This window comes from Peromyscus californicus, unplaced genomic scaffold (assembly GCF_007827085.1).
Source record: "Peromyscus californicus insignis strain IS unplaced genomic scaffold, ASM782708v3 Scaffold_10__1_contigs__length_136768540, whole genome shotgun sequence".
Lineage (NCBI taxonomy): Eukaryota > Metazoa > Chordata > Mammalia > Rodentia > Cricetidae > Peromyscus > Peromyscus californicus.
The window spans coordinates 19,345,631-19,352,492 of record NW_026294391.1 but is presented as its reverse complement, the minus strand read 5'-3'; the positions used below and the strand labels follow the sequence as shown (position 1 = coordinate 19,352,492).

Below are 6,862 nucleotides of genomic sequence, written 5' to 3'. Positions count from 1 at the left end.
AGCTGAATCATGCCCACATCCTACCATGTTGTTCCACAACGTGATCCTTTTGCCCAACTAGAAATTTCTGTGAATTTCGGTTATTCTCATCATGGGGAAGACTTCAGAGGCAGTACACATTAGGGCTTAAAGGTGTATCTTTAATGCACATTAGGGCTTAAATGTCTCCAACTTGACACATTTATTTCTTTGTGTTGAATTTCATTTTAATAATAAACCACTCACTTTAGAGTTGGTCCTTTGATTTATACCATTTTCATTTCACCAGTACATTTGCTTGGGAGTTGGCACTATTAGAACACATCATCCTTGCATGCGGACCTTAGGATGTGAACATCTTTAAGGAAGAGAACAAATTAGACACCTAGAGGAAGATACAAGCTTCAGACACAGCCTGATAATCAAAAGGATATTTTATTTTAAATGAGTAGAATACTAAAAGAATATTGTGTAGTATTAGAAAATTTGACCAAGGAGTTTTCTGGCATATTTTGAAAATACCAGAGCTCATGTTTCAGGCATTTTGGTTGGCCTGCTTGGAAGCACCATGGGCATTCAGGTTACTCTGTAGTTTCAATGACCTGATCTCAAAGAGGAACATAATCATAGCAAAGAGTGACAGGGTGGCTGTCAGGATCCCTATGGGGAACACATGAGTGTGGTGTTTCTTTACTAGGGCTTCTTTCCTAACAGGAAAGGTAGGTGGAAAGTCAAGAGTTGTTTTGCCATAAAGATCTACTACATGGTTCCAGATCACAGAAAGAGCTGTGCAAAGGCTGCTGAGAAGCAGAATTAAGACACAGGACTTGTAGCAGAGTATCTGAATCTCAGGGACTGAGGCTCTGACAATGCTAACCCTAATGGTCACTGAGCTAAAAATCACCACCACAGGTTTTATAAACATAGCCAGTAAAATCAGGCTCTGTGCACATCTAAATTCAGGTGAAATGGTCCAGGTCGAGTTGACAGGGCTGTGCACCAGAATCCTGGTCACAGAACCAGAGATGTTAAACTTCCGATGGTAATAAGCTTCCCAGAGTCCAATGTACACAAGCTGAACAACTTTGTCGTCGAATTCCCAGAGGCATCAGTATCGGCTGCTTTGGAGAATTATTCCAAATCCCAACGACAAGAGGCTGCAAAGGAAGCCAGTCAGTCTGAAGATCCATTCCTTCACCTGTGCAAATCTGGACATAAGATTGAACAAGTATAGAGTAAATCCAGAAAAACAAATGCAGAGTGGAAAACAGAGTGAATGAATCATGGTTTACAGAGGACTAAATACTCATACCTTGCCCTTGCTGTCTCAAGGTTTTACTTATGTATAAGAAACCTTTAAATCTATGAATGTGGTAGGATTTCCCATTGTAAGACATTTTGGACAATAATTTCACAATATCCTTCTAGTGCTGCTATATTCCTATTTGTTGACTAGGAATTTCAATACTTGGAATTAAAGGTGAAATATTAGTTTTCAGTGTCATTTAAGGTGATGCTGACTGCATCCCTCTCTGCAAAACAGAACAATTGTAAACAACTTTAATGAATATTCCAAGGAGAAAAATGCTCAAGTTATTGTAGTGGATTATTACATGATCCTTACAAAATCATTTTAATTTGTATAACCCTTGAAAGAAAGATGCAAAAAATGAAAATAATACAAATGATAGTATGATCACTTATGCCAAATCAAAACATACCTGGCTCCTTTTTTTTTTGCTTTGGATTTTTTTGAAGGGGGGGGGCAGGGTTTTTCTGTGTAACAAGCCTGACTGTTCTGGAACTCATTCAGTAGACCAGGCTTGCCTTGAAATCACAGAGATCTGTCTTTCTCTACCTCTGGATTGCATATCTGACTTCTTTCAATATCCAAAGATACATGAACATAAAAGATGAATGAAAAAGAAATGCTAAGTAGATCAAGGGTGTTATAACAGATACTGTCATAATTATTTACATATTTTCCTAAATGGTATTTAATTTAATAGAAAGGTATATGGAATATTTTGTAATTAAGACCAGCATGAACACAAACTTAAACTTCAATGTGCAACTGGATGTAGATATAGCTTTTTGGTGGAGTACTGATTGTCTAGTGCTATGGATGATTGATTGATAAATAAAGTGCTGATTGGCCAGTAGCCAGGCAGGAAGTATAGTCAGGAAAAGGAGGGAGGAGAATTCTGGGAAGAGGAAAGCTGAGGAGAAGATGCTGCCAGCCACTGTGATGAGAAGCAACACATAAGATACTGGTAAGCCACGAGCCATGTGGCAAGGTGTAGATTTGTAGAAATGGGTTAATTTAAGATACAAGAACTAGATAGCAAGAAGCATGAGCCAGTAGGCCAAACAGTTTAACTAATATAAGTATCTGTGTGTTTATTTGAGTCTGAGTGGCTGCCAGCCAGGGTGGGAATGGAGATAGCTCCAGCTACAGTCTACTATGTGTGAGGTGCTGGATTCAATTCCCATAACAACAAAACTATAATATGTATGTAGAAGATGAGGAATCATGGATATGCAAATTTTTTATCTGCTAATATATTCAGTATTGCACCTTGAGAATATTGGCTTCATTTGGGTGCAACATATAAAGTATCCTGAGGTATTTTGGTTGAGCCAATGTCATCTTTGACACAAAAATTACACTTCACATTAACACTATGAAAAAAACTTATTTGCATCTTCTCTAAACTCAGATCTTTGAGTGTAGCAATAGGGAAAATGAGAAAAATCATGATGAGAGGTCCTGATGAGTCATTCAACAAAAGGAGGGAAGCAAAGTCCTTCAGTGACTCCAGCATGTGCATATGTCATTACCATTGCACATGGAGAAGGTTAAGGATCTTTTTGTGGTTCTTTTATTTAAGAGACTTTTTAAATTCATTTTACATACCAACCACATATCCTCCCTCATTTTTCCTCCTGCTTCCTCCCAATCTCCCCCAAGCCATCTCTGATTCCCTTACAGGGGGTAAGGTCTCCTGTGGGGAGTCAGCAAAACCTGGTACATTCAGATGAGGCAGTACCAAGCCCCTTCCCTTGCATCAAGGATGAGAAAGATATTTTGCCATAAATAATGGGCTCATGCACCAGGTATAGATCTTTATACCACTACCAGGGGCTCCTCCAACAGACCAAGCTACACACTGTCTCCCATATGCAGAAGGCCTAGTCCAGTCCCATGTAAGCACCAGAACTGTCAGACTAAAGTTTGTGAGTTCCCACAAGCTTGGTTCAGTTGTCTCTGTAGATTTCTCCATTATGATGTTGAACCCCCCTTGCTTATTCAATCCCTCTTCCCTCTCTTTGACTGGACTCCTGGTTTTTCCTCAGATCATATAAATCTTTCACCTTTTACTAAGTGTCATATAAATGGAATCTTCTTGCCAGAAAGCGTTACCTATGAGATACCCACTGTTCCATAATCTTCTATGGAATGTGCTTCCTAAAATGGTGAAGGTTGTAGACTTGTTGCTTGGGAAATTACATTAAAAAGAACAGTTTGCAATTGATGGTGGCTTGGGTATCACCATGAGCTTTTTATTTCCAAGAGAGATCTGAGGCAGTGACTATAGGAGCAGTATGCTTTGAAGCAAAAATGAAAGCAGGAGGAAGAATGATTTTGTGCCAAATGAGCTAGCTTGACAGGATGTGGTGCTGCCCTTGTCTGAACCCCAAGATAAGACAGAAGCTTTTTGTAAAGAACCAAGTAGAAAGCCTTAATGTAGCATATGTTATGTTTTTACCTTTTTGTGTTAGTGGTAAAGTGATCCATTTAGAAGATGACAATATCACAAGTGTTCCTCTTATTTACAGGAAATACTGATTAGAGAGGGAGTCCCATGAAGTGGTGAAGCACCTGAGTGAAAGAAGTTCTGTTAATCACATGTCTCTGCTCAGAGTAATGCCTTGGTGACTGTTGGGCTCTCAGAAACTTTTAAATTCACAGCACATGCTTTGCTTAGTTAGAACCTGTGTTAAACACTTCAGGATATTGGTGACCCTCTAACAATACCCACATGATTATTATCCTCACTTTATACATAGGGAAATACCAGAGATGCTAATTCCCATTCATAAACTTCAGGGAGGTACACAGATAAATGGGCAGTGCAGACACTGGAGAGTTATTATTCACTTGGGTCTTCCTGTCACTTATGATGTTCAGAAGGATTTACTCAAATGGAAAACATGTACAAAAATACCCTAATCAATATGTCAGAGGCCTTCTTTGGCATTCTGTGTCTTAAGATAGTAAAGCTGGCCGGGCGGTGGTGGCGCACGCCTTTAATCCCAGCACTCGGGAGGCAGAGCCAGGCGGATCTCTGTGAGTTCGAGGCCAGCCTGGGCTACCAAGTGAGTTGCAGGACAGGCGCAAAGCTACACAGAGAAACCCTGTCTCGAAAAACCAAAAAAAAAAAAAAAAAAAAAAAAGATAGTAAAGCTGATTAATGAAAACAACATGGAAAATATAAAGTTCTTACCTTTTTATCTCTCTTCTAGGAAATCCAAGTGTTATTAACTGCCAACCTTAACATAAATAACTATACACATTCTTATGTTTCCATGACTACTAGGGCTATGTGGTTGGTCCTAAGCAATAAGTGGGTTCCAATGGGCACCCATTAAATGCCAGAGTGAATTCTTTAAAATTGGTTTATTATTAAGATATGCATCAAATAGGCAAAACTATTCTTGGTTGTCTACTTGATAACATCTGGAATTAACTAAAACTCAAATAACTAGGCACACATTGAATGTATTTCTTTTTCTTAATTACATCCTCTGAAAAGCAAAGACCTACTTATAGTACAGATCTTCCACGAGGGAAGATTCACCTTTAATACATGTCTTTTAAGATGAGAATCAACCTTTAATGTGGGCCATACTTTGTGCTGGGAGCCAATATAAAAGATATAGCAGCAAATTTGTTTTCTTTGGCTGCTTGTTATCATTCTCACTATAAAGCCCATTCCTTCACTGGTATAAGAACTTACATCTTCATGATTGCAACATATACTGAAGACCAAATGTGATACCCAGCCTTGCTGACTGAAATATTGCTGGATTCTTTGAACTTCTGTTGGTAGACAGCCACTTTTGGACTAGTTGGAGAGCAGCCTGTAAGCCATTCTAATAAATCACCTAGATAGATAGATAGATAGATAGATAGATAGATAGATAGATAGATAGATAGATATAGATACATTTATTGATTAATACATATATACAGATATAGATAAAGTTATATTTTATAAGAACAAAACCTCTAGAGAACTCTGAACAATAAACATCTTAGTATTAAAAGTGGTTATAGAGCAACAGAAATATAAAGGTGATTTTTTAAGTATCTGGAATAGGCTTTCCAATTTGTCAACACTTATAGCTACTGAAACCTCTCCAGTTACTGAACTCCCAAGGAAGCTCAGGGGGAACCAAAAGCCCGTGGTGTGAACATAAAGAGACAAATGCATTTGGTTCTCTTGGTTCACCAATTGTGAGGGGCAAGAGATTTAGTGACTCTATATAAAACTTTCCAAAAATTGTGAAAACAATAAGGAAAATGGTAATGCTGGTCAGTTGCTCCTAGCATCTCTGGATAAATTGACAAAGGAAAATAATGAACTCAGTGATAAAACTGAACAGCTCCAGGGATAAACAGTTTAAAAATATCTTAGTGTGCCCTGGAGGAGAAATTTTGTTTGAGCAGTCACGGAACTCCAGTTGAAGGGAATCAAACTAAAGCTTTCATTCTAAGGTTAACTGAATTATAGTGAAAACTCAAGTCCCAACCTGGGAGTGTGTTAGCAATTAAAGTAAGGGCATGAATTGGCAAGAATGATATCTAGTAACTTGGGACAGGAATAGGTATTTGGACTGGATTGAAACTGAGAACTTTGAACCCATAGATTCTCAGGGTGTATCTCACCTCAGTCTCTCTACCCTCAATAGAAGATTCACTCACATCCTCAAACACTGAAGTATTGCCTTTTCTGCAATATTGATTTCCCTCAGAGCCAATTTTTTTTTTTTTGCCTCCAGACTTATAACCAGACTTAAGGCAAATCAGGCTCCTGAAAGGGATGTAGAAAATGTAGTTCAGCTGGGCGGTGGTGGCACACGCCTTTAATCCCAGCACTTGGGGGGCAGAGGCAGGAGGATCTTTGTGAGTTCGAGGCCAGCCTGGTCTACAGAGCGAGATCCCGGAAAGTCACAAAGCTACACAGGGAAATCCTGTCTCGAAAAAACAAACAAACAAAAAAAGAAAATGTAGTTCATGAAGAGGTATGCTACATTCCTAAAGACCTTAATGAGTTTGCAAATTCATTCACATATAAATCTGGGTAAGATGTGTGGTAATGAATATTAAGTGTATGTGACAATGGCATAAGGAACATAAAACTGGATCAGGCTGAGTTCATTGATATGAGTACTCTGAGTAGAGATTCTATGCTAAATATTGGAATTCACATAGTTTTAAAAAGGTATCATGAGTTTGTTTGAATGGTTGCCTGAAGCATTTGTTCAAAATGGCTTATTGAACAGGAGTTGGTTGACAAAAGGATTTTAAGGATTAGGGAATTTCAATGCTAGAGGAGGTACACTGTACAAAACCCAATCCTTCACAATGGGATGGCCCAGATGATAAGCCCTTCACTAATCCTATATAACACAAAATTGTGAGAGGGGCACTAGCACATTTGAAGTTTGTTGTCTTTATTTTTCTTATGACAGACAGTTAAGATTGGAGACTCTGCTGCTCGATTGGATTAATTAAATGCAATGGATTTAAGTGGGCACCAGAGTAGATGGGACCAGGCAGCAGTACTGACTTGCCAAAGGCAAAGTGATTGTACAT

The 6,862-nt window shown here is 38.6% G+C and overlaps 1 pseudogene; it reads right to left on the bottom strand.

Annotated features, from left to right (window-relative positions):
* Window positions 1-364: 364 nt before the first annotated feature.
* Window positions 365-3,778, bottom strand: LOC128113825 (uncharacterized; annotated as a pseudogene).
* Window positions 3,779-6,862: the final 3,084 nt, after the last annotated feature.